Below are 27872 nucleotides of genomic sequence, written 5' to 3'. Positions count from 1 at the left end.
TATTCATAGCATTTCACCAGGATGCACAGTGTTTGGAGTGTTCTCCTCCACGTGCAAAGTTTTGCGCACTTACACTCCCTCACCCCGAACAGCATAGGAGGGGGGTTTCTTTGGGAGATTTCTCTCCAGCCGCCAAAGGAGAGTCCTCTGTGCCCAGACCACCCGACCCGCTCCTTGGACGGTGAAGCATGGAGCCACACAACGCCGGCTGGCAGAGTCCAAAGGCCCGGCATCTTCCAGCGTAGTCTCTCCCAAAAGGCGTGTGAATTATGGAGCCGGCCGAACCCAAGGCCACACCTGTTCCAACTGCCTCCAGAGTCCTTTCTTTGTTTGCCAAGGTATGAGTCACTCCATGGTTGCAGCTACTCAGAGACACATCGACCCCCCTTCCTTGCGCTATTTGGACCCAAGAGCTTATCTGCTTTTCAGATTAACCTGGCGAGAAACTGATACCCAGTTGCTCTTCTGGAAACTGAAACTAAAAGCCCACTGCTAGGATCCGGTGATGTGCAAAAAAGCAGGGGAGCTGAAGGAGGGGGATGCCAGACAGTGGCGCATCTTGCTCTTCTTAAGGTTGCAGAAACCCACAAGACAAAAGAAATGCTGCTCATGGGTTGCTGCCTTGCCTTAGTCCCGGAGGGAGTCCTTGGAGGGCAGTTCAGTGTTGCTTCTCATCAGTTTATTGTAGAACCCAAAAGTGGGGTGATCAGAAGCTACCTTTTAAAAGCAATGATTACCAGTATTTTTACTTCAGTCGTTATAATGGCATCAAGGTTTGGTGTGCCCAGTGCTCCGCAACACAGTTATTGAAGGCGGCTCCTCCGTCAAAGAGGGCCATGGCCACCCGGCCGTTTCCTCAGAAGCCAGGGCTATCCGGGGCCATTGTGGCCAGACCAGAAACCAAGGGAAACCTGCCCAGCTCCATTGCTATGCTTTGCAGCAAAACAGCCCAAAGCTGTTCTGTCTTCCAGGGGAGTTTAATAACTGAGTTGAAGACATCTCTCTGTCTCATGCTGTTTCCCATTGTCGAAAAATCCATCTTTGGCAACTTTCTCTCATGGATTTCTTAGTCCGAAATGTAACATCGCGCCATGATTTCCACCGTCAGAGAAGCAGGATTTTCGTCTGGCAACATCCAGCACGGAACCAGCAAAAATGGTATTTTCTGCCCAAAGCCCAGCATTTTGGGAGGTGCAAAAAATGCAGTTTCAAGGAACATGCATTGCTTTTCAGTGCAAACCCCACCTTTTTTACTCATGTGTAAAAATGCATTTCTGTATTTCTACACGGAGTACAATTCCCTGAAATGCTTTTGGAGGTCTGCATTTGGTTTTCCCGGTTCTGTTTTGTTTTGTTCTGCCTAAGCTTCCAAAGTGTTGGGAGACTGATGGGAAAGCCCCAGAGATGCTCTTGCTTTGGCCGACGCATGTGTCTCCGTGGATCTTATCATGCGAAGGAGATCGGGAATGAATATCCTGGGGAAATTGCATAATTACACGAAACGATTTTACACAACATCACACAAAACTCGTCACAAAGAAGCATTAACACGCAACTTTTTACTGTCGGGATTTCAGTGACAATGCATTTCTGCCATCACTTTATTTGCTCAATTGCGTGTGATAATCATTCATGCAACTACTCCCCATTTTTGCTTTATTTGCAGGATGCTTTAATCTCTCTTTAATGCCGAAATTAGCCCCAGTGTGATGATCTCCTGTGTGTGTGTTTGTGCTTAGCGCATGGTGTGCGGAGGCCTTGCCCGTCTGCAGCGCAGCCCCTTTCCCTTCAGCGACGCAGAGCTCCCTGCGAGGAGCATCACCTGCAGCAGAAATGGCTGCTTTGCCAAATCTTGCAGGATCAATAAAAGGAAAATGGCTTGGGAAAACATGCTCATAAAGTTTGCCTCTTCCTCGCTCTCTTTTCTTTTCTCTTTATGATTCCATTTCAAAGGCAGACAGGAGGCGGTTGAGCCAGCAAGTGTTTGTTAAATACTAATGAATTATTAATTGGCCCATCCATTATTAAGGGGAGGGTTCTCTCCACCAGCCCCTCCCTTTCGTGGGTTAATGCCACCCGCAATGAGAGCGCTCTCCATTACTGACTTGTTCAGGCTTCTGGGAATAAATCCTCCATAATCGATATGGCTTCCGCTCATTTGTACCATTCTTGTCTCATTCAGGCTATGTTTAGTGCCCAATTAAGCATGGTTTAAGGGTCAGATTTCTCTCACTGCTCTAAGATGAAGATTTGATTCAGCCAGAGACCGAAAGAGCTGCCAAGTGGGTCGAGAGAGAAGAACAAGGCGATGCCAGGCTCTCTGTACCAAGAGGGTCGCTGGCCTGGTGGCTCCCATTGGGAAGAACATGTGGGCAAGTAGAGGCCAGGTGCCAAGACCTTCATGGAGTGGGACCGGGGCCCAAAGCAGAGGGCCCAAAATGGTGCCTCCAAGCAGAGCCCCTGGCAGCCTGAATGGGCACCAATGGAGGGTGGCCTTTATCTCAGCCAGTTCTTTCTCTGGACCTCTTGGCCACCCTCCATGCCATCCCTCCTCCTCAAGTGAGCAGCCGGACCCAGCGCCTGGACCCCACCAAACAGCAGGTTCAGGGGGTCTGTCCTAGCAGCCCTGGCATCCTTCCTCTCATTTTGGAGGAGAGAACCCACCCTTTCCACCCGAGGCATCCCTCCTCCTCTCCTCTCCTCTCCTCTCCTGGATCCCTTGGACATCAGAGGATTGTGCCAGGGGACGAAGCAGACCCAAAGGACCCCCCAAGCACCCCCCCCCCTCCTGACTGGGGTTATTCTTACACAAATGCGAATCGCAGAGCAAGCATCTGGGCTGCAGCTGCCCAGAGTTAACCCTTTTGTGTGCCTTTTGAGCGAAGGGGGCAGAGGGGGGACAGGGTCCTTGGGTGGTGATAACTCACACAGCTTCAAAGTGATGCAATGCAACATGTGGAGGCAGGTGCAAAGGACATTTGTTCTCTGGATCTGTGAGCTCTCCATTGTTTTCCTTCCCTCCCTTGAAGAACCCTCACTTCTCTTCTCCTTGGTTTGCCTGCGGTGCATCTCTGAACATCATTGGATCCTGCTCTGCCCACAAGGCAAACCCAAACACCAGGTGGCTGCATGAAGACAAACAGAAGCGCACCCTTCAATGGTTGTCCAAAGGCAGGATTGTTCATTGAGAGGACTAGGGTCAGAGGGAATATCTGGCCTGGAAAATAAATGCACCCTTCAAAATCCATCCCTTGAGGCACAGCCCACCTTCCAGGCGGCAAATATTGAAGTCAGCCTTCTCTCAAAATAGTACCCTCTTCCCCTCACCTTGATTTGAGTCTCCCCATCACCAAAGAACTGGGAGGTAAAAGGGAAGTCTCCCCAGCAGCACTGGAGTCCTCTGAGGTTGGGACTAGCAAAGACCTGACTGCTCCTATGGACCGGAGGGCTGCATTCCTGGATGGAGATGGCAGGCTTCCACACTTGGATGAAGGGGATGGACCCACTCCCATTGTATGGGAGTGATGGGAAGGCAAGGCTAGGGCTCAGCAGTGCTTGGCTTCAGGAGAGGCCTGCTTAGAAGTCACGTCCTCCTTGGAGCAAGAGGGCTCCTTGGGAGGAGGACTCCTTTCACCTGCTGAAGGGCCAACACCTGAGCTTTGGGTGCAGCCTCAGGCATCATCGTCATCATCTTCATCAGCAGCAGCATATAAGCCTCACTGCTAAGAGCAGTCTTCTTCCTAAGAGTTTTTCCCCTGAATGGGGATAGTAGTAGAAGTCAGAGCACAGTTATTTCAGATGCATAGTAGCAAGTGGCAATAAATAATTGAGCAGCAATCTCTAGCGCTCACTGCCTTGCTTCCTCTCACCCCCCCCACCTCCCAAAAATACATTGAAAGAGCTTCTGTAGGACTTAAATGGGTGTCTTGTCTGTCAAGGTCTGGGGTGGCACTGGATTGGCATAGGTTCTGGGCATGGGATGTGGGCAAATGCAGGACCAGGTGCATCCCTGCCTGGCTCTCAGGGCACCGCAGGGAGCTTCTGGAAAGAGGGGCCTCGGTTGTTTGGGAGCAGAGATATAAAATCTTGTCTTTGAGAACACAAAGCTACACAAACTTTCCCACTGACAATGAGGAAAGTGAGAGTTCTTGCAATTGCAATGATGAGTTATTTTTCACAATGCACAATAGCACAACTGCGTCGAACACATGGACTTTGCTGCATGAACTACAGTTTTTAATGCTTTTGTAGTATGACTGTTTAATTCTGTTTTAGCATTGGGAATGGGGTGGCTGGGTCGAGGGATGGGTTTCTTCTTGGGTTTTATTGTTGTAACCCTCCTGGATTCTCTGTGATCGGGCGGGCTGGAAATAAATAGTTGTTGTTGTTATTATTATTATTATTATTATTATTATTATTATTATTTTGAACTTAACATATCCATCTCTCCAATCAGACAGACTTTCTGAGATTGCAGTGTGTGTCCTTTGTATCCTAATCAAAGAGCAGAGTTGTGCAGATACTTTTTTGGACAGATTAGGCCCCTTTGCCTTCCCAAAGTGTTCCTTCGCTCGTTCTTGTGTCGGCTGGCAGCCTCTTGGAAGGTTGCCTTAATGCGCCTGGATGGCCTTTCTCATGGAGAAAAGGAAACTGTGTCAATATTTTTCACATTCTGATTCTGGAATTTGCAAAAGAAACAAACACTGTAAAACACAGTCTTTGTGCATAACTGAGTCTTGCAGAGAGTCAAGCCAAACGGTCCTCTCCAACCGGGGATCTTAAACCTGGGGCTTTGGGGAGTCCGTACCTTGAGTGTCTATAGCAGTGCCTTGCTGTTCGTCCGGTTTCCACATCCCTCCTCTTTTTATTCAATAGTATGGATGCCCGGCCCTCCTGTTTCTGCCTCGCAGCATTGCAAACAGGGCTGAATTCCTCTGCCGTGGGCATATTCCCATATGGCTTTGTGGGCAGATGCTGGATTGTTCTGACTAACAGCGTGAACATTTTGAGACAATGAAAAGTGGGCATGAAACCTAGAGCTCACGGAGGGAGGGGAAGGGGGCTCTCAGTGCTGCTATTGCATTCTCAGATGCAGAGGCCTCAATGGAAGAGAGGCTGGAGAAACGCATGTTAGACTCAATCACAATGGAAGGGGAAAGCAGAAAAGTCTGGGAATTTCCTTAGTTTGCAAATAATTGTAGAGACATGAAATTGGGAGCCCCCCCCCAATTCCAGGCAAGAAGCGAGTAATAACGCCCATGGCTAGAGTACCTGACAGAGCGAACAGTAATAAATATGGGGCTGGGTGCGAGAGAGGAGGCCAAAGGAGAGGCCTGCCATTGCCAGGGATGAGAGGAGACATCCATCTTCCTTCCCATCAGTTCAGGATTTCTCTTCCTCTGGCTGTTATAGAGAGAGGCCAAAGCTCTCCAAGACTCCCGAGGAACTTGGGATGGGTTCCAGCAGCGCATTTCCCTACAGCTGTTTAAAGCATCAAGTGTAGGGCTGCGCTCTCAAACGATGGTCTTTCATGTCTTCTCCAATAAAACCCGTGTATAATCAATGCCTACGGAGGAGAACCATTTGCTGAATCGCTCACTTGGAGCTGTGTCATGTCTCACCCCAAGTGCTCCAAGGAAGCAACGGCTTGTGAAAACATGAAACTCTTTCACCCAAACGGTCCGTTCCCTAATCGCTTCTGATCCGTGCAGCTGGGAACAGTGATGGGACATGTTCATCCGCCTGGCTCCACATGGCTTCTAGCAGGAAGGTTTCCCACAAAGACCAAGGTGGATATGTTGCACATGTAAAAGGTTTCCCAGTGCTCACTTTAGGTGACTTGTCTCTCCTGTTTGAAGATATAGATGCCACTTTGACCTGGCAATGTTTGTTCCAAGGCTCCTCAGCTGCTTAGAGGTCAAGACCCACGAAGGCCCTTGAGAGGGTTGCTGTTCCTGACTCTGCAATGCAAAAACCAGCCTCTGTTCACCTTCAGGTTTCACTCATGGACACGAAGCCTGGTCTCCAGGGCAGAGAGATCCCTCTGACCCTATGAATCTTCTTGACTAATGGAAAAGGGTCACATTTGCTTCATCCCAGATGAAGGTAGTTCAAGGAGTAGCAAGATGCTCCAGAGCACAGTAGGGACAGATTCAGTCTTGGCGCATGTTGGCATCACCGCACATGGACTCTGGGCAGTGTGTTACCCCAGGAATGGAAGTGGAGGGATTTTCACTTCTTGTGGGTTCTTGTAGGATGCCTTCCATTTCAGTGGCATGGAGGATCTGCTCTGGGTTTTAGTCCCGGCTCTGAAGGATGTATCCACAGTGACAGAGGAGGCATGTGTGAGCCTGACCATGGCTGCCTCCCACAAGACACACATCTTCACCAGTCTTTCTGTTCTGCCCTTTCCCCCAAACTGGGACTCCGGGTGGCTTACGGATTAAAACAAACACAGGATAGTCAAAACATACTAAAGGCCGAAATAAAAATGCAATTAAACTATCAGTTACATTAAAAACAATTCAAAACAGACAAGTGAAAGTAATTAAGAAAAGCAAGGTGGCCAAAGGCCTAGAAGCCAAGCCTGAAGGAGAAGCCCAACCCAGGGATCTGTGTGCATTTAGCCTGGGGAAGAGAAGGAGGGGAGAGGATCTCCAAAGGGGTGGCAGTCCCATCAGGGAGAAAAGTGCCATTTCAATAAAGCAAACAAACAGCAGAAGATGGAAGGAGCTTGTTTTCTGCAGCTCCAGAGACTGGGTCATGAACCAATGGATTCAAATGGCAAGAAAAGAGACTCCATTTGGATGCTGGAGCAGGGAGATAGTGCCTTCCCAGGAGGGCAATAGGCTGCTTTGGAGGGCAGTGGGCTCTCCTCCTTTGGAGGCCTTTACAGAGAGGTTAGATGGCTGTCCTTTGGTTCTGTCTTCCTGGACTTGGGTTGGATGGCCCTTGAGGTCTGTGCCATCTGCCAAAATATCCTTTCGTTTCTTCAGCCCAGACGGATCCTTTGCAGGACACAGGAGAAGGTCAGGAGTCTGCATCTACCCACCTCAGTGTCCTCTGTATCTTTGGCTGTTGACTTAATCTGATAGGATTGTTTCTGTTAGTTCAGCCAAGGCGGATCCTTTGCCCAGGCTGAGAGAGCTCTTTAGCTTTCTGTTTCTGGCTGAAGAACAGGCTGGACTTTCACGCAAGAGGAAGGAGCCACTGGCTGGAAAACCCATCTGCCTCCTGCTTCTGATCAGAGGCGAAGCTGTCCTGCGGTGTCCTTTCGGATTTGTGCTTCCATCCCGACTCAGCTGGAGCCACTGACTACAGAGTCAGCAAAATGTGTGTATATATATATATAGATATAGATATGAGAAAACAATAGAGAACAGAAAGTCTTTCTTTCCTTGAGCAAAGGCTTATTAGACTGAGCCTGTTCCTACTGTGCTCTGGAGCATCTTGCTTCCCCTTGAAGTACCTTCATCTGGGATGAAGCCAATGTGACCCTTTTCCATTAGTCCAGAAGATTCCTAGGGTCAGAGGGATCTCTCTGCCCTGGAGACCAGGCTGGCCCCTGACTGCAAGGGAAGCCTTTTCCATTTCAGAAAGCCTTTCAAGGCAATTAAAGCCTTCCCCAAAATGGGGGAAAGGGCCTCAAGAGTCCCCAGTTCCTTTTGTTCTGGTTTTAGCCTCATATTCGTTGAAATATCTTGGTCCCATTTGTCTGGCTTGACCTTTCAGTGGTCTGCCTTTCTGTGGCTACCTGATACTTATTTTGACTAGAGCCTTCAAAGTCATCTACAGGGAAGTCAAATCAGCGCTAAGTTGTTCCATTTGGGTCCAAACTGCAAAACTTGGAGGGGATTCAATAAACCAAATAACTGGAGCAGCAGATAATTCTGGGGAAAGTGGAAGTCGGTAGGAAAGGAGGAAGAGCCCAAGACAGATGGACGGAGAAAGTCCGCAAGAGCTACTGACCAAGGCCGGTCTCAGAGAACTGCCAGAGGTCAAACCCAGTTTGATGGCACACTAAATCAACACCAAAACAAAACACGAAGGATCAGGCCAGTATTTCTATTAGAATGGAGCCTGGCCCTGAGTTTGTGAGACTGGGAGGCTGGCTGGCGACTTCTGAGGGCCCCCCGTTCAGAGGGCTTCCTTGCAGAGAAGCTGACCTGATTGCAAACACAACAAAACCCAATGGCATTTCCCATTTTCTCCCTTCATAAAGTGCTCATGCTCAGGGCTGCATGCCAATTCAGTTAGCCCATAGATGTGGCTCTTCTCTGTTTGAGGCATGGCCACGTGAAGTGCATGATAACCAGAAATCATCTGTGTGCGGAGTAGTTTCTATGCTTTGGCCTCAGAAAGCAGCTCAGCGCATTGATCTGAAAGTTGGCTCTGTACAAGAGGTCAGTCAGAAGATGACCTGCACCTCTTTTGAGACAGATAAGCCTATTTGTAGGCTCTTAAAATTTAATGCACTGCATCCAGGTATAGGATGCTCTGTTTTGTTTTTCCATTGACTTTGCTGCTGGATGGTTTCTGCAGCTGAAGAGAGTCCTTTGGAAAGTAGTTTGCTGTTCTGGGGAAGAAAAGGGGTCCGGGAGAAGGCCTTTCTTTATAGTCTCTCCTGTCCGTTGGAAGCGATGGGCTCATGAGGCCTTTTCTGCCCATGCTCAGCAACCTCCATTGACCCTCATTTGGGGGGAAAGCAGGGGCAGAAGGGGAAGGAGTGGGGCTGGTCACCATGGAGGCCCAGAGAAATGCTGGGGGAGAGACAAATCCCCTTCTGGGACCCCAAAAGACCCCCAAAGGAAATGGAAGCTGCTCCCTGGACAAGAATCGCCTCCAAAGCAATGGCCAAAGGCTTCTTCTGGTGACTAGTCCAGTGTTTATATTGCTGTAGTTCTTCTGGATTGTCCACATATCTCTCATCAGTCCCAACTATTTTGATTCCATTGTTAGTGCAATGAGCTCTTTCCCCACTTTTGAGAAACAGTTCAAACTGCATGGCTTTTTCTTTTCTTGGATGGAAGGTTCCAGACTGGTCGATTCTGGGCAAATGCTCTGTCCTTCATGCCGTCCAAAGAGTACCTGGAGCTCCCTTCATGGGGAAGCCCTTTCCTGGAAGGACTCCTCCATGGCAGACATCTAGCAGTTTCCAAAAAGGGGTTAGCCGTCATAAAATTATCTGGACGGAGGCTGAATGATGGAGCTTCCTACTAGAAGGAAAGCTCAGTCTTGCCATTACTGTCGGTTGTCCGTGTAGATCCTTGCCACCTTCAGTATTTTTGCAACGCTTGTTAGATCTTCCTGATGAAGAGATGCTTTTAGATACTGCTGCAAGAATGGCGATGAGGATGAGGATTAAGCCATCAAGCGGCGAATGATCGGCTCGGGCAAATATTTATTTTGGAGATGCATCTAACTGAAATATCCTCTCTCTCATTTCTTTCTAGTCTGGCAGACCCAGGTTTACATTTTCAGCTTGTTTCCAAGAAACAGCTCCTTCTGCCAATTTGGGATTTGGAGTGGGAAAGGAAGGTGCAGCAGCCTGAATGAGGATTGGCGCTTGGGGCTGCTATTAACCGTCACCTTTTCTTAATGGAGAAATACTGTGTTAAAATTAGCCGGATTGGAAGCGTTTGGACAGGAGCAGTTGGCATGCCTTCAGAAAATCCCATCGGTCTGTTGTTGTTTTTCTAAAGGCAAGAAAGATCCAAGGAAGGCAAGACCTGCGCAGGGTTCTCCTAAACAGGGCTGAGAAGGTGTTTCTTTGCGTTTGGGCGAGAAAGGCCTGCTCTTTGTGGGAAGGTGTCCTCTCCACGGAAGGCCACCCGCCATCTCTCCGGAGGGGAGGCAGAGGAGGAGGAGAAGGGGCTGAATGGTGCATCATGTTCCTCCAGGTCCCAAGGGGACCCTTGGGCTGTTTGAGGTGTAATGCGCTGCCTATGTGCCAGCAAACTATTTCTATGTTGGGGGAGAAGGAAAAGCCAGATGGGAAGAGTGGCAAGTCCAGAGCTGGTAACCAAGATTTAAAGATGGCCTCTCCCTCTCCATGTTTAGGAAGATTGGTCATCTTTGGGCCTTGGAGCCCTGCGCAGAGGAATAGTTTCTGAAGCAGAGGAGAGGAGGTGCAATGCCTTCTGTCCTGTTGCTTTACTTCCAGCATTAAGTTTGGTTTAAATTTAACTCCCTCCCTCCCTCCCTTTCCTTTTTACAAACCATTTCTCAAGTCTTTCCCAAGCTGTGACAACTGCAAATATGTAGACCAGGGGTAGGCAACCTGCGGCCCGCGGGCCGAATGCGGCCCGGAGAGGCCTTGGGACCGGCCCTGATTGCCACTGGGGCCTTTGGCCTCTTGCGCGCAGGGGCAAGGGGGGGGCAATTGTCTATAGACGCCTCAGAAACATGCATTTATATTAACATTTAAAAAAAAAACCAGCAATTTTTTTTGCGTGTCCTCCACTTTTTTTAAAAAAGTGTCCTCCATTTGAAAATGTTGTCCTACATTTGTCCCGGTTTATTTATTTAATTTTTTTAAAAAATTATTTAATTATTTATTTTTTGGCTTCGGCCCCCAGTTGTCTGAGAGACAGCAACCCGGCCCCCGGCTCAAAAAGGTTGCTTACCCCTGATGTAGACTATATGGAAGCGTACATGGACAAGCGTTTCTTGAGGGAGGCTCTGGAGATGGACATGCGCTCTCCTATGTCCCACCGAAAGACCTCAACTGGAGCTGAACATCTGGAAGGAAGGGCCTTCTCCAAAGAGGTCTAAGGGCCCTTGTCTCTTCCACTGGCATTTTGGTAGAGGGGCATGTCTCTGTCACCCCTTTCCCAAAGGCGTTTGGGGTCTGGTATATGGCGTCACTTGCCTTTCCTTGCAAAATGTCCCATTGAAAGAGGTTGACAGGGAAGGCCTTGCCCCAAACAGAGAGACTGCACTCTCTCCTTTGCTCCCTTCTCCCTTTTTCTCACTCTTCCTGCAGTTCGCTCTGCAACTATCCTGCCAGGTCCCACTTTAAACCCTTTCTCCTCCTGCCTCACTCCCCTCTTTATGCCAGAGATTCAGTGGCATTTCTTGTCTTCTCAACTGCCAGTTACCTTAGGAAGAACAGGGCTGCTCTGGAAGCAAAGGACTCAAGGGAGGTTTCCTGGAGAGGAGCTGCAAATGGGAACCAGGAGAAGCAGCAATCTTCCGCTCCCCACATTTCTCCTTCTAGGATTTGGGTCCAAGGATCACTTTGCTGGAGCTGAGGGTTCAAAGTAGGGAAAGTACAACCCATTGGGTCCCGGTGCTTGGACTCTGCCTTCCAGAGGGTTTGGAGGAGAGATGTGGAACTGCGCAAGCAGAGTGCTATGCTTCGTGGGCAGACTTTCTATGTTTAATTGCACACATGCAAATCTCCTCTCCTTCTTGGCCTGCAAACGTCTCCATTGCTTTCCATCCTCAGCCTATTCCTCCTCTGCACAGACTCACTTGCTCATCCCAGGAAACCATGTTCTCCAGTTACTTAATCAGCTGTGACTTGTCAGACATTTCAAGTATGAAACCTGCTCTGTTTTCTTCCTCCTTGTAAGATTTTCAGCCCTGACAGGAGATCTTTCTAGGTTTCATGTGCCAGAGTCCTCCCCCGGCCTCTCTGGTATCCTAAATTAAAACTTGGAAAATGTTTGTCCTAACGCGCTTATTTAATTGAGACCCCACATTTCGCTCCCGGATCCCATTTCATTGGATTGATGCTTGTGTCCCAGAATGGATGGGGAGGAGGTACAGTATGTGGAAAGAGGCATCAAGGAGGATGCGGTGCAGAGTTTGGCAAAAGGGAGGGGCAGAGGGTGGCTCTTTGGGGACGGCTGCTCATCCCGATGGCTGGCGCATCCTATGTCAGTGGGACAGTCTGTCCGCTCTGGGTTCTAGTCCAAATTTTACAGGAGCTATTCATCTCCCCAAACTTATCCAACGCTTTGAAAAACTCCCACAGATCTCAGAATGAAAACCCAAACAGATGTTCTCCCTGGAAACATGGAAGCAAAACAGTATTCATCAAACAGAGAATGGGGAAAAGCGCATGGCAAGAGGGGCTGTTTTTAAGTCTGCTGCCCTTCCATCACCAACACAGACCCAAAGTCCCTCCATTTTTGCTCAAAATGCATTTATTGAACATATATCCTGCCTTTCTCCCAAGATGGGAGACACTCTGGTTTGATGTCTCTCTCGTGAAACAGGATGGACATGCGCCTATGATGATCCTTGGAAGGTTTGTTTTATGGCAGCATTAGCCTGATGTTCTCTCCCCATGAATCTTGAAAACTGGACATTGATAAGAGGCGGAGAGCCCCTTGATTGAGTTCTCCCAGCCATTTCCCAACTGCCAGCTCCAGCTCCAATGAGGCAGGGCCATAAAAACCCTTTGAAATACTGTCCAAGAACATGGCAGGCCAATATATTACATTGGTAATCCCTGGAGAATGCACACCAGATAGACAGGCTGGGAATACCTCCGTCACTCCGTCAACCGACCAACCGGCAAGAATTCCTTTATCACAGTCTCTTCCTAACTTACATCTCTATTACGGTTCCTGTCTTACAGGTTGAGCATCCCTTCCAGAATTCCAAAACCACAAATACTCCCAAATGTATAGCCAGTGGTAACCCAGCGCACCAGCCTCGTTTTTCCAGCCTTTTCCTATCAAGGCCTGTCTTGTGCTTTTGTTCTTGCCATTTTAGTTTGTGATGCTCCAAAGGGTGAAGTTGGTCAGCATGCCATGCTCCATGTTCCGGAACGAGGGCAGGACTGCCGGCTCTGAGAAGGGCTGCTTATGCCATCTTTCCCCTCCTTCTTCCTCCTCTGAGGAGGCCTCCTCCAAGTAGGAACCTGGCATGGCACCTGTCCCAACGAGTACCACTTCCTGTAATGGGGCTACTGTGATCCTATGTGTGGCACTTTCACTTGGAATTGTTAATACCTGTGGAAATGAAGGGCCAGATAAACCTGTGGGGTTTGGGAGACTAGGTTAATTTGGACTTTGCTCGGCGCTTGCCTTCTTTCTACCAACCTGGACATTTCTTGCTGGGAAGGTCACCTGGGTGCTGGTGGCTACGCAGTGGAGTGAAGGTGGCATCTCCCACCCTGGCACCGAGGTGAGGAAGCTGGACAGAGGTGGTCATCAGGGGTCCCAGGTGCCAGCATGGAAGGCAAGAGAGGTCTGGTGCCAGGAAAGCACCCTCTGCTCCATGCCAATGCCAACCTTGGCAGATGGGAAGGGGCATCCCTGTCGCCCCCCTTGGGTCCCATGGGGCCCCCTTGAGCTGACGCAGCAGCACCCCCTGCAGGCCTCTGTGAGGAGCTGCAACCGGAGCTCCCAGAAAGAGCTGCCTCTGTCTGTTAAGTTAAGGCTCTAACTTCTTGCCTGGGCACAGGAGACCCTTCTGGGTTTGGATCCATTTTTCTTTGCTGAAGCCCTGGCTGCAGAGTCCCAGGCATTTCATTCTCTGTCTGCCCTCCTCTCCCTGTCAGGCAGAGATCACACCTAATATTTAACTGTCCCAGGAGGCTCCAGGATTTATCCTCTGGCCCTTTCCAGCTGTCATCCCATCCCTTCTCACTCAAGGAGGCCTTTGATTCTTTTGGACGGAGGTGCCAGGGCCGCATGATGGATCCGTTTGGGCTGCCAGCCACTGAGGACCCCCCTCTTGCCCCACGGACAGCTTTCCCCCCGCCACCTGCCCAGCGATCAGGGGGTCAATTCCCTCCAGCTGCAAAAGGGCAATGGGGGGGGGGGGGCTCTGAGGAGAGTGGAAGACTGGCATGTATTTTGTGAATTGCTGAAGATTTTTGTACACTTGCAGCAGGGTTACTTGTCTTCACTTTGCTCTGCAAATGTGCATCTATTCACCCTCCCTCTGCCGAAAATGCACAGACGTGCAAACGCATGTGGCGCAGACGGAGGGCCACTCCTGTAATAATGTACATTTCTTTGGATTTCCATGGATACTCCAGCAGAAATTGAGAAGCCCTTTTCCATGGAAAAATGGGCCCTCAGAGGCACCAATGGTCTGTCTGTCTGTCTGTTTATCTATCTATCTATCCATTCATCCCTATCTCTATCACCTGTCATGTCCATCTCAGGACAAAGTCTTTGGAGCAGCCAAGTGCAGAGTTGCCTTTTTCCAGGAACTCTTCCAGTGAGAGGAGCCATTTTGGAAACCTTTTGGGTTTTCTGTGGCTCCCAGAAATGTGGTATCCCACTGGCCCGGTGTGGATGCTGAGTGCCCCCCACTGTCCACCCCAAACAGAGGTGGTCAGGGATCCAAGAGGTCAAGCCAACCCAGTAGCCCGTCACCTGCAGTCCTTTGTTTGTGGCTTCCTTTTTTATGGAGTTGGAAGTCAGTGCACTTCCATCCTGGATTGACCTTCCTCAGCTTGACTTAGCCCCATTCCCAGCAGAGGGGCGAGGTGAGGCGGGGGCCTCATTGGGGTGATGGGGGTCCAGAGCCTTTTCCTGGTGCCAGTCGGAGAGGCTCTGCATCCCACGGTGCTTCTTTGGAGCCTCCGGTGAAGAGCCTTTCCCTGCCCCAAACCCTCTCAGAGCTTTGCTATCCCCCCTGAGTTTGGGGGGGGGGCTTCTGGGGCCAGACATCTTTATTTCCTTCTCCCTCCCTGTGCTTTCTCCCTTTTGTTTCCTCCTCCTTCTTCTCCGCTTTGAGCCGTGGCAACTTTAGAACTCTGCAGGGCACCATTAAAAGACAGATGATCCTGCCAGAGCACAGCTGTCTGCAGCCATGAAAAACGCCTTCCGTATAGTCTTTCAAAAGGGTGTGTGTTTGTGTGTGCAAATGGGGGGGGGGGGGAGAGACAAGCATGTGTTTAACATTGACCTGGTTGCACAAAACAGCCTCTTCCGCCTCCTGCGCCCCAGGACTCTCTTGACCAGAGAAGGACCCCCCTGCCTGTGTGGCCAAGAGTGACCATTTTGCAAGCGAGGCTGAGAGTGTGAACACACACACACACACACACACACACACACACACACACACACCCCACCGCCCCCCCCTCACTAATTTTCAGTGCCTAGGTCTTCTTGCATTGAAATTGGGAAGGAACATTCAGTTGGGGAGACCTGTTCTTCCTCAATCTCAGCCGTCCAGAAACATATGATCCCATGGACAGAAGAGACCCCAAAGATCATCTAACCCAGATTGCTTTTATCACCAGTGCAGGAATCCACAGGTCAAACACCTTGGAGAGGTAGCCTTCCAGCCCCATTCCCTCAAGTGTCCTGATCTGGAAGGGACCGTCCTGACGAATCCTCTGCCGTCCCACTTTCTCAGCTGCTTCAAAAACGTCCCAGTTTCTACCTCCTCCCCCTTTGTCTGCAATTTACTTCTGTTGCTGCAAACAGAGTTCCAATGCAGAAGGAGTTGATGTCCATTTAATTCAGCAATGTGGAGAGGAGATGAAAAGGCAGACTCTTGCCTTTCCCAGTTGGCCCAGGCAAAAGCAAACCGCCGCAGCCTCACCTCCCTTGTCGGTCCTTCCTCCTTAGTAACTTTTGCCATCTTGGCTCTGGTGTTGCTTTGCCACACGTGTTCCAGTTTTCATCTGCGCAAAAGTATGCAATCTCTGCTTAAAACCTTCCAGTCGACGACCAGTCTCTTCAAGGATGAGAAACCCAGTATTCTTCCTATGCCTGCCTGGAAATTAAACACACGCACTTTGCTGCATCTGGACTGTTGCTTCCTGAGCCGCTGTGCTGCAGAAATCTGGCCTAGTCTTGGTGAAAAAAGCTCTCCTCTGGCTTTACCTTAAAGAGGGAAGAGGCTCCACATTTGGGGGAAATGGCTCAAAGCTCCTCAGCCTCAAATGCAGAGAGGAAAGGAAGGAGGGAAGCGGAAAGATCTCAGCGAAATGGTTTCGGATTCATTGGAGGAAGACGCTGCTCTCCAACTCCTGGCACTTTTGTGCCTTTGAAGGCCTCAAACAGCAAAGCCTTCTTCCCAACAATCCTGGGATCTCTCCATTTATTTAGCAAAGTATAACATCCCCTAAATTTTGAAAACCAAGAATGAGTGTTTTCCGATAAAGATTGGAGGAGGAGGAAATCCAAGGGCAGGGACCCCAAGGGACGGCTGCTGAGAGATTTCCTTACTTAGTAAAAACCCCTGTGCTTCTCTCAAGTTTTTCTGAGCTCCATTGCTGTGTCTACACAGATTGTTAATGAAAAAAGAGCCCCTTCTGCTTTTAAGTTTTAGTAATAGGCATAAATAATAACTTCTTAAAAAGTAATGCCTTGCATAATGCAGATGGCAGCTTTAAGGCTCTGGGAGCGGAGAACGCAGCCATGGTCCTCCCTCAAAAGTGACCAGTGGTTACTTCTTGCTGAAGGCCAGAGCCAAGAGTCATGGGTTCATAGAGAGTTGGAGGGGACCCAAAAGAGCATCTACTCCAACCCACTTTGCCCACTAAACCATGGCTGAAAAGGGACTCAAACCCTTGTCTCCAGAGTCATGGTCCAGTGCTCAAACCACTGCGTCATGCTGTCTCCATGCTCAAGATACTGAGAGATTTCCATATCCTACTCAGTCAGTCTCCCAATCCCACCCAAACCTTCTTCCTCTCCGCATTTCATATTGAGCCGCAGGGCCTGCTGGGGTTTTTATTGCTGCACTGAACTGTGTGCCATTTTTAATGCATTGCTCCTAATTTGCTCTTTTATTTGAGCAGCTTATCTAATTTAGGCTGCATCTTCCCATTGACGAATGTGTGCTTTTGTGTCTTCCTTTCCTAATTATGCTCCTTTTAAGCTATGCACATTGCCTCTCTGTGTGTATCTCCCTCATTTCTTGGAAACGCCCTGCAAGCCTGGCAAAGGCGCACCTTCCCTCGATGCTCCTCTCATCTTCTGACCACAATCTCGGGGAGACGCAGAAACGAGGCCTTTGTGGAGATTTCCCAGTCCAAGGATATTCCTTTCCGCATCTCCACCTTCCTAGAAAAGGCTTTGCTTTATTGAAGGAAGAGCATCTTCTCCTCCTGAAGCCTCCTTTGCTCGTTCCCTCCTCCCCATAATTCCCCTTATCCTTCATTATCATTTTTGAAGGGCTGCAATTTCTCCTCGGTTTTACTCCCCATTAAAAAATAAATACCATTGCTATAATTTACTGTGAGTTTAATTAGAAATGAGTTACGTGATCTAAGTGTGAGGATTTAATTGCTCGTTCCTAAAACAATTTTCTCATCTGAAATGCCTCTGGTTAATGATCATTCATTAAATTTGATTTGAGTCTGCTAAGTGGAGTTATAAGGGCTGTAGCTTCTTTTTAACGGCTGGCATGGAGGGAAAGGGAGTGCCCTTTTGGGGGGGAGATCAGGGGGTCTCCTGCGCCCCCTTCACCCCCTTCCCCAAAAAGGGTCTTGGGAGCATTGACCTCTGGACCGCTGGACCCTGCCTGGACACTGGTCAGAAACAGGGAGAGGGATGACCGCTGGGCACTGGGAGGCAGCCGAAGCCCAGCTCCGAGTCCCAGGTGCCATGGGCCCATTGGGTCAACTGGCAGACGATGCATGTGGAAATGCCATTGCCTCCGTGGGCTGGCTCTGGTCAGACCTAGGTCCAAATACTTCTTCCGTCTCACTCTTTTAGGACACGAAGGGATTCCACCTCAACCTTAGGAAGAACCTCCTGATGGTCAGAGATGCTCAGGAGTGGAAGATGCTGCTGCCTCCAAGGATAGTGGAGGCTCCTCTTCTTTGGAGGCTTTCAAGCAGAATTGGCTGCAAGGGAGGGCTTGGACGGTGAATGAGAAAAGCAGATGGGGGGGACCGGGTGGCCCTTGGGGTCTCTTCCAACTCTAGGATTCGGCTGTTCTTCTGAGTCTGAGGTGGATGTCCTTCTCTCCAACACACATCCCAGAAAGCATCCCAGAAAGGGCTCCTCAGTGCCGCGTTGTCTTGCCTTCTTTCCTCTACCTCTAAACACAACAAATCAGTAATAATAGCAATAAGAGTTGTGGCTGTTTTGAAATCATTTGTATTAGCGATGGGGGGGGGGGCGAGTCAAGCTTTAACGTTTGCCATAATGTTGTCCATATGTTGCACCACGCACCCTCCTGCCCCGAAAAGGATGGGCTCACAAGGAGGGATGCCACTCTTTGCAAAGTTTCTTCTTGAAGAAGTTAGCAAGCCATGCTTTATTTCTGCACAAAATTCCTGAATGAATGTTGTGTCGATGAAGTCCTGACCTGCGGAGATTGTCCTCAGCCCCTTCGATGCAGATTGTGGTCCTTGTTTTCCTCCTCCTCCTCCTCCTCCTCCGCCTCCATGTCATTTTTATCTTCTTTATCTTTTTAAACCCTTGGTCATTGAACACAGTCATTTGAAAGCGATGCCCAAAGGGCCGATTCTCGCCATGCGCCGCCTCCTTCCAGGCAGACATGGAGCATCACTTTTGGGAATGGAGAGACACTTTTCTCAAATAAACAAACCGAATGGCTAGGAAGAAGAAGGAGAACAAGAAGAAGGAGGCCTCCAGCGCCAGCGAAGGGAAGCTATTTCCGTTCGGAATAATTGCAGGGAAGTGCTTTCCAAGCAAGTAACCCTCAGGACTGGGCAGCTTCATGGGAAGGTTGCAAGAAGATCATAGAATCCTAGAATCGTAGAGTTGGAAGAGACCCCAAGAAGGGCCCTGATCCAGTCCAACCCCCTTCTTCTGCCATGCAGGAAATCCAAATCAAAGCATCCCCTGAGACAGATGGCCATCCAGCCTCTGCTTGAAGACCTCCAAGGAAGGAGACTCTATCACCCTCCGAGGAAGGAGTGCATTCCACTGTCGAACAGCCCTTACTCTCAGGAAGTTCCTCCTAATGTTCAGGTGGAATCTCTTTTCCTGTAAGATAGTCAGAAGCAGCAAGAATCTATTAGATGAAGAAGGGAGGGAAGGAAAGAAGGAAGGAATCTGGTGGCACCGTCTGGGCTCATTGGTTCATTTCAGCATGCGCTCTTATGGCTTTCAGTCCTTTTTTCAGGTGCACAGGACTGGAGGGGGTTGAGATCCATATGCAACAATGAAAACCCATTGTAACAGAAATTTCAGGAGACTTAGATTTCTAGGATTGGCAGATCAATAGGATTAGCAAGAGGACCTAGTAATTGAAAAGCCATAAGTTTATTTCCAGTTGTCGACAAAGGAAAACATTGAACTCAGTGGAATTCAAGTTCCAAAAAGCTGAGAACCCCGAACAAGACAAAATGGCTCTTTTGATATTATTCAAGACAAAGAGGCTTCTTCCATACACCTGATTGGCTAATTACAATTTAAGCATACAGAATTCTTACAATCAGAACAGAAATACATGCATACATTAAAAGTGCATCATCACTCCTTACCCCTCCTTTAGCCTTCCTTCTAACCTTGCTTCTGAATGTCTTTATCTCAGTAGTTTATGTTATGTCTTTCTACTGGTGCCAGCTTCCATCCAGGTCAAGACGCACTCACTATTCCTTTGCTCTAGTTTTCCCTAAACTCCAAGCCTTTACTATTTCAAAAACCATCTCTCTGGCTGACAAAGGTCACTCCATCTTTCTATAGCTTTTATATTTCAACAAGGAATATTCCCACCCCACCATGACATTTCATGCTTAATCCATGAGTCTTTGGAAGTGCTGATATTCGTTGCCTCCACTCCATCTTTCCTTTTTATATTTATTTTGGTAAAAAAAAGTATTCTTATACAAAACTTTGTCATCTCAGAGTCAAGGAATTAGTTGTAAAACTATTATTCCCTATTTCCCCAATCCCTGTCCTTTTTATATCTAAACTGACTACTAACATGGCCCTCTCTCTAAGGAGCAGAGACGGGGGAACTCTATGTGTACACACAAACACACAAACACACAAACAAACAATTCATGGGTTTTAGAGGACTCCTAAGCAACACTGCACTGAGCCTAAATACTCTAAAGGTACCAGATCCCATCTGATCTTGAAAGCTAAGCAGAGTGAGCCTTAGATAGTCCTTGGATGGGAGACCACTGAGGAAGCCCAGGTGCTGTGGGCTAAATATCGGAGGAAGGAACTGGCTAAACCACCTTTGAGGATTCCCAGTCTAAGAAAATGCCATGAAGCCTATGGGCTCATCATAAACTGACCAGTGACTTTAGGGATCACGCACATACACAGGCGCACAACACTGGCTCCTTGCCTGTGAGATTTTCTCCTGGTTTCAGAGTGTTCCCACATCTGTGCAAACAGTGTTTGCATACATTGTGTAAATTGTGCCAAACTGTGGTAGCTGAGGTCTTGTTCTGCGGAGATGAATGAATTAGAAACATTGGATGGGTTGTTTCTGTGTTTTACAGCCCTTCTGTACTTGCTGCATTGGGGTGTGTGTGTGTTTGTGTGTGTGTCTGTGTGCATACATTTTGCTTGGCTTCCAAAGTGGGAAACTCAAGAATTTTGAGCCGAGGCATTTGTGACAAATGACAGAAACCTCTCCAAAGCGCAATGCTGTCTTCCTTGTGGCTGCATCTTCTTGCAGAGCTTTGGAAAACGGAGTCTCAAGTGCACTCCCCCATCTAGGATGAGAATTGTGGTGAATCTTTTGCACACTCCCTTGTGCGACCATTGCAGCCTTCTTCCTGCCCTTCGTTGAGGCCCCAGGCCCACCTCCATCTCCCCCAAACCTGTGTTCCTGGCCCCCAACATTTTTTCCTGGAGGAAGAAAAGGCTGAGATGGCTCAGCTGGACTCCTCTGGGGTTGCAATTCACCCCATTTGAGAGCCAGCCTGGGGCCATGGTTTGCTGCTGGACTATTATCTCTGAGCAAATCCCTGCCCAGCCATGGAAACCCATGGCAAGGGTGGCCCTGGGCAAGCCACACTCTCTCAGCCTCAGAGGAAGGCCACAACCCTGCAGAGCATCTTCTCGCTTGCGTCTCCCAGAAGCTGGTAGGGTTTCAGAGATCTCTTGCTGGTTTTGCTGTATCTCAGCTGAGAATCAAATCCACAGCCATGTGCTGCCATGCACATGCTAAGCCTTCTGTTCCTGGAGCACAAACATGTGAAGCCATTACATTTGGGTGGTTTTCTTCCTTCTAGGGGGGAAGGGAGATAAATTCATTTTGCATTTGCACGTAGCACAAGTCCAACATGTGCAACAGGGATGTTCACGCTCAGATCCCTTTTGTCTGAGAGGGAAACTTCCCTTTCCCCTGCTCTATGCATTTGCCTTGGGTTTTGCTTTTGGTGAACCTACAGCAGGGAAAGCAAGACGCATACTGGAGGTGGACTGCCAGTGTCCAGCCCAGGCCCTTTGCATCGGCTTAACTGCTGCAACCGGCCGGCAAAGAGCACTGGACTTCCCAGGCTTTGCCAAGGACCATCTCTTCATCCCCAAATGCAAGCAGAGTCTGTGTCACAGAGAGGGAGCTGGCACTAACATTTCAGGAGCGCTAAGAGGCTGCCTGTTTTGGGAGGAAACGAGTCCCGGACAGATGGACGGTGGTCCTGCTGCCAAGGGCAGGTGATGGATGGATAGATGGATGGGGCTTTATTTATATGCTACTGCTAAATGCTTGGAAGAGAAGAGCAGAAGTGGAAGGGAGCCTCCTCCATGTCAGGCTGGGAAGCCTGGCTGGATGCGCACTTCTTTTCCTTTGGCTCCATAGTTTATGTGCAAGTGCTCATGTGTGCAAACTTAGGCTGCAGTTCTTGGGTTAAAAGGCGGAAGCGGTTGTTTTTGAAAAGATTGCAGGATGCTCCATGCAGACAGGTGCAAAATGAGGCAGTCAGCTGGGAAGCCTCTTCTGTTCCTGCATGATGCAAAAGCGCATGGGCCAGAAATGGTCAAAATGAAGCCTGCGGGCATGAGGGCATTGCTCTTTGGGACACTGGCATGAGAGATTTATTCGTTGCACTTTGGGCATTGGCATGAGAAATTTATTCATTGTGCTTTGGGACATTGGCATGAGAAATTTATCTGTTTGCTCCTTCATGGCCTTGGTTTACAACCTCTCTACTCACCGGAGCCCCCTCCCAAGAGGAGATGCGGGACAGGTAAAGACACTAGAAGCAATGGAAAACCAAAACCCCGCTTTAAAAATAGCTCTGAAACCACAGTCAATTAAAAGCAGGATTTTCTTTTGAAAAGCACAGTGAAAAACTTGAACGTTGTGCAAAATGGAGTTTGTGAAAAAGGATTTTTTGCACAAAGAAAGGGAAAGCAAAGGAAAAGGAGATTGAGAGAAAAGATTCCCCTGTCCAGACTGCCTCTGGTTGTCAATGGGGTGCTTGGCTTCCACCCCATGGACAGCCATGGCCCACCCTGCGTCCATCTCTGGCCCTCGGAGATGGACACTCGCTGGACCCCTGCAAGGCTCCCAAGCCCTCCTTTCCTAATGACTCCTCTGTGTTATGCATAGGGTTGGACCCCTCCTAAGTTATTCTTTGTCAGGGAGGAAACCCCAGCGGAGGAGAAAGTGAATTTCCCGTGAAGGATGAAGCGCGGGTGATTTATTCACTGCTTTGATAGACTGAGCCCATCGATCCGTCTTCTGTTGATGCAGCGCCGTCTCCAGCGCCTCTGGCTTCACTGCGCAACAACTCCGATGGCCGGACGGACGGATGGCCGGACGGGGCCTTTTGGTGCTTTGGTCTGGCTGGCTGCTTAGGAAGCTCTCCATTAAACTCTCCCAGACTAGCCTTTCTAATAGGATTGCTTACCCAAGAGTTTTATTTTTAATTTTTGGAAAAATGTTTCAGTCTGTTTCCTTCTCACCTTCATTGTAAACCAGTTTAGGCCCATGTTGGAAGACAGATGGGACGCACTGGAGAAAGGGATGCCAAACTCTCAGCAAACTCTCCATGGCTTATGCTCCATCTGTGTTGGGTAACCCAAGTGTAGACTTATGCTACCTTTCTGTTTCTACATTGGGCTCCCCAGGGGTGTCATTACTCATGGGCTGTCAAAGGTGAAGAGATCCACCTCCCGGCTGCCATCTCGCACCTGGAGCCATCCTAACACACTGTTTAGCTCAGGGGCCAGAACTATCAGGCCCAGCATGCAGTTGTGGGAATACAGGTCCCATCCTTCTTCACTGGTGGCTTGCTGCAGTGGCGGATGTTGGTGCATGATGCCTTTGCCCTCTTGCAAAACCTTACAGATTTGGAGTCTGCCCAATGGGTATCCCTCTTCTCAGTTTAATGGCTTAGACACCCCTCCACCAAGGAAAAGCAGACTCTAGGAGAAGGAAGCCTTCCTGCTGCTGAGCCTTCCCTGCCCATCGCCTTGCTCCTTTGGATCCCAAATCCCTCCATTCCCCCCTTTTAGTGACTGGCCTTCCCCCTCATCGTATCCATCAACTCAGTGAGTGAATCCAACCAGTAAATGTCTCTGGAAACGCAGTCTGTGGCCCGTTCCTCCCGGCCTTTCCTTGGACCTTTGCACAATGAGACCCAAGTTTAGAGAATGGATCGTTCTGGAATGCAGAAGAAAGCCGCGTGGGCAGCTTTGCCCCATTAATATCCATTGATCACCATCCCCTCATGTAATCAGGGTTAATCTCAGGATTAATTGGAAGGATTTGCCGGTGGTGGAAACGATCGACAATTTGTGTTAGTTACTGCTCTGTTTGTCTCTAATGGCTTAATCAGATTATGCATTAAAAGGGGCTCCTTGAAGGGGAGGCGGTGGGTGGAGAGGGGGCTCAAAAGCCACGGGCCGAGAATAGGGCTGGCAAGCGGGCAGGCGGGTGGGCAAGTGGGCAGGCGGGCGGGCAAGCTCAGTGCCACGGAGAAGGCGGCTGGGGCACCAACCTCAAGGGGTTGGCGGTGAGGCTGTTGCTAAAGAAGGACTCCTTGGATCCCACCTTTCTGAAGGGCAGAGCAGGGCAGCCAGGAGGGCCAGCAAGCTCAGTGGTTACGCCTCAGACCAACCATGGCCAGAGCGCCAGTGCGGGAGACTGGTTTCTCCAGGCTGTTAAAGGGAAATGTGCAACCGGTGGGGCGTGGGGAGAGGGAGGCGGGGAAGGGGAAGGGAAGACGTCTAAAGTGGCTGTTGACAAGTTAAAACACTTTAATAAATCACCCCTAATATACCGTGCTCCGCACTTGGGAGACAGAAACAGTGCAGGGCTCTTTAATAGGACATCCAGGATAAAACAGACAGCAGTTAAATAAATCATGGAAATTCATTTCACGGGGCTTGTTAATATGTTCAGATCAATCCCCGCTGAAAGGCAGCGTACCTGGAACAGGAGCAGCAAAGGGATGGCAGAAAACAACCCCAGGAAGCGACGCGGGAGTCAGTCCACCAGAGAGCCACAGGTGTGTTCATGCGGGTAATACTGCACTGGACTACAACCCCCAGCGTCCCTGACCATTGGCAATGGGCTGCAGCGCAAGGGCCCTGAGCACTGAACTTGTGGAAGGCCAGCCGAGTCTCATGGAAGGAAGACTATGAGGAGAGCACAGGATGCTCTTGAAGAAACACACTCCGAAGGCCATTTCCAATTACTGCCTCTCTCTCTGTTTGGGATGGAAATAATATGCATTTAAAAATTGTTTCCATGTTGAGTCTTGGAGAAAGTCTGTCAGGTAGAATAACAGCAGCCACAATGTTATTCACACTTTCTGCGAAGACCCTCATATTCTTAACCCACAGCCCACTAATAAAAGTGTTGTTGTTTTCCTTCTTCCAGTGGAGGAAGCCAGTTTCCTGCGTAAGGACTCTTGCATTTTGCAAGGAAAAAGCCTCTTCTGTGCCGGACACAAGACCAGCGGACGGTCCAATAAGGGCTCTGGCCAGGGACTCTGAGCCTTGAGGTCCATTGCAATTGTAAGTCTGGTTTCTTGCCCTCGGCCTCCAAGCCCAGCTTGGTCCATTGCCTGAAGTCCCAAAGGCTGTCTTTTGGACTTTGGGAGTTAATAGCCATCATCCTAAGCAATGACTGCCAGGTAATGAGAGAGAGGCCAGGTGTGCTTTTGCATCTTCCAGATGTTTGCGCTGAAGGATGAAAAATGTTCCCTGCAGAAAGGGAGGAAAGTGGGAATGCTTTTGCTCTTGACATTGTTTGGGATAATTTCCCCCTTTATCTGGGCAGAGATGATGCTAATGCCATCCATCACTTGGGTCTGGTGTTCTCCAAGCTTTTCTCCCTTCTTGACTGAAGACCCCTTGGATCCCAAGGAGGCAAATGGATGGCTTTGGGGCTGGCACCCCAGAACCTGGCCTGGCAAGACTTGGCAGGACTTGGTGGGATGTGCGTGTGTTTAAAAATTCATTGGCTGCAGATACGGAGGGACTGGCTGTGCTCTGTGGCCTCCGGTCGCCCCGTCTGCCCCATCGGTGCCTGATAAACCGATTCTCTCCTGGCAGGTTCAACCAGCTCCTGCATTTCATACTCCTGTTTTTCTGAGATTAGGGGCAGAGAGTCTGTTCCCAATGATAACATCCTGGACTCCTAGAGTTGGGAGGGAGCCCAAGAGGCATCCAGTCCAACCCCACTCTGCCTTTCAGGGATCTGCATCTAAAGCGCTCCTGAAACTATTACTTCCGAAGCCTTCATCTCCAGGTCAAGGAATGGGTTTCCTGCCAGTTCTGAAAACCTGTTGGGGACAATCCTGTGTCTTTTTCCTCTGGATATTTGAGGGCTGGAAGTTTTCCTGCTGCTGTTGGGAATCAAGTCAACTTGACCTATGGCAGAATTCAAAGATGCATCTGAGGAAGTAGACTTAAGTCTAGGAAAGCTCATGCTACAAACATCTTGTTTCATCTCAAAGGTGCAACAAGATCTCTCCACATACCTGACCTATGGCAACCTGTGAAGGAGAGACCTCCAAGGGCCCTGGCCACCCGCTGCCTTTCTAAAGTCTTGCAAACTCAAGACAGCAGCCTTGGCTTCCGTGATGGAGTCCATCTGCCTTAATGGGGCCTCCCTCTTTTCCTGCTGCCTTCCACCTTTCCTGGCGTTACCACCTTTTCCAGTGCGTCCAAAGAGCAACAGTCTCAGTTTGGTCATCTTGGCTTCCCAGAAGAGTTCAGGCTTGCTTTGCCCTGGGACCCATTTATTGGTCTTTTTGACAGTCCAGAGTTAGGGCTCCATTGCTGCCAACCAGGCACTTGGCAACAACTCCTGCACCATCTTGTCTACCAAAGAGGCCTTGTGAACCCATTCAGAACTGCATTATTATTATTATTATTATTATTATTATTATTATTCATTACTATTCTTATTCTGCCATATCCCCCTCTTGTGTCCTTATTTCTCCTCCTCCATTTATTCCCCCTTTCCTGCCCAGCCAGAGATTTCAGAGAAAGTGTTTACAAGGGTATGTCTTTTGGTGCCTGGCACAGTCACCAAAGCCCCCGTCTGTCCCTTTCCTGGCTCTGTCCAAGTGCTCTTTGCTTTGGATGCCAGGCTGCTTTCCTTCTGCTAAACGGAGGGAGGCCGGCCGTGTCAAGAGAGCCCAGCAGCTCTGAAATTAGCAAAGGCATTAATCAGGCTCTGCTTTGGATTAGTGCGCTGCTGCTGCTGCTGCTGCTATGCATGCCTCCTGCAGCCCCGCTGCCATCTCCCTCTTTGTGCCTTGAGGACTGCATACATTGAGGTCTCTTTCCATCTACCTGGCTCCTCCGGAGTGGAGTTGGCTCTTTGCCTCCCCCTCCATCCCTCCTTCCTCCTCCTCAGCTCCTGATGGTTGGTGACAGCCGTATGGGGCTTAATTGGCTGGCATGAAAAGGGGGCCTGGCATTAATTGGCAGGGCTGGCCTCCTTCCCTGGGCCTTGCAAGGCTTCCCAGCCCCTTCCTTCTCCCTGAAATGCTCTCTTGCCAATTAGATGTTTGGAGGCCCAGGCCTTTGTGCGATGGGTTTCTTTGCTTCCTCTGAACGAAAGCGAGCTGGGGATGCTGGTGCTCCAGGCGGAGGGAGGCCAGTGGACCCACCGGATGGTCACCTTTGGATTGAATTGAATTGTCCTAAAGGAGGCGGTACACAATTCCTGGGACACTTGTGGCCAAGCAATGTCAGGGTCCAGTCAAGAGGGCAAATGAGCTTAGTGAGCAAAAACACACAAGCTGCAGCTGTCTGCTTTTGCCTGAACCTACTGGGAAGAGCAAGATTCTGTCCTTCTCATCTGCTGTTAATGGACTGAAAACTCTTTTTGCACTTTGAACTCAGTTTGCAACAATGGAAGTAAGCTGAGGGCAGCATGCATCTTTGCAGCATGCTTGCTCCATCCCACAAAGTGCACATTGAACAACTCCTCTCCGGCCAAAGGTTAGATGTAAAATGGCCTGTTTGTGGCGTGTGAGAGAGAAAGAGGGACACAGAACAACACCCGTTTGTGAGTCCTGAGCCTTGGCAAGATGTTTCGGCCCCAGAAAAGCCTGCCTCGAATTTCCTTTTCCATCCGCCTGTGACCCTTGCGTGAGATCATCCCTTCTTCTTCCCTGTTTAGCTCCCATCGTCTTCCTGGATGACGTCTGAGCGGCCATAAATACAAGCGGCCCGTCGGGCGGCAGATGTGCCCCCTTTGAGGATTTAAGAGTCACTGTAAATTTGTTTTATGGGAAAGAGGGATGCTGGGATGGAGGGACCCAGCCTCTGACCTCAAATTCCAGTAGCCCTTTCTCTGAGCAACATCAAGGAACTCAGGAGTCCCTTCGATGCAGTTTGGCCCCTTTCTTGCCGTATCAGAGCAAACAAAAATAAAGTTCCTGCCAAGTCTTTTTTTTCCTCCCCAAAAGGGCGCAATACAAATTGTCCAAAGCAAAGCCCAATGTTCACTGAGAGAGGCCTATCAAAATAATGTAATGCCTGTTCATTGACTGTGAACAAGTGTCTCTCCTCTGGGGAGATTAATGGGCCCCGAAACGA

This window comes from Sceloporus undulatus, chromosome 7 (assembly GCF_019175285.1).
Source record: "Sceloporus undulatus isolate JIND9_A2432 ecotype Alabama chromosome 7, SceUnd_v1.1, whole genome shotgun sequence".
In the NCBI taxonomy this organism is placed as follows: domain Eukaryota; kingdom Metazoa; phylum Chordata; class Lepidosauria; order Squamata; family Phrynosomatidae; genus Sceloporus; species Sceloporus undulatus.
The sequence above is the reverse complement of the archived record's forward strand: the minus strand, read 5'-3'. Positions refer to the sequence as shown.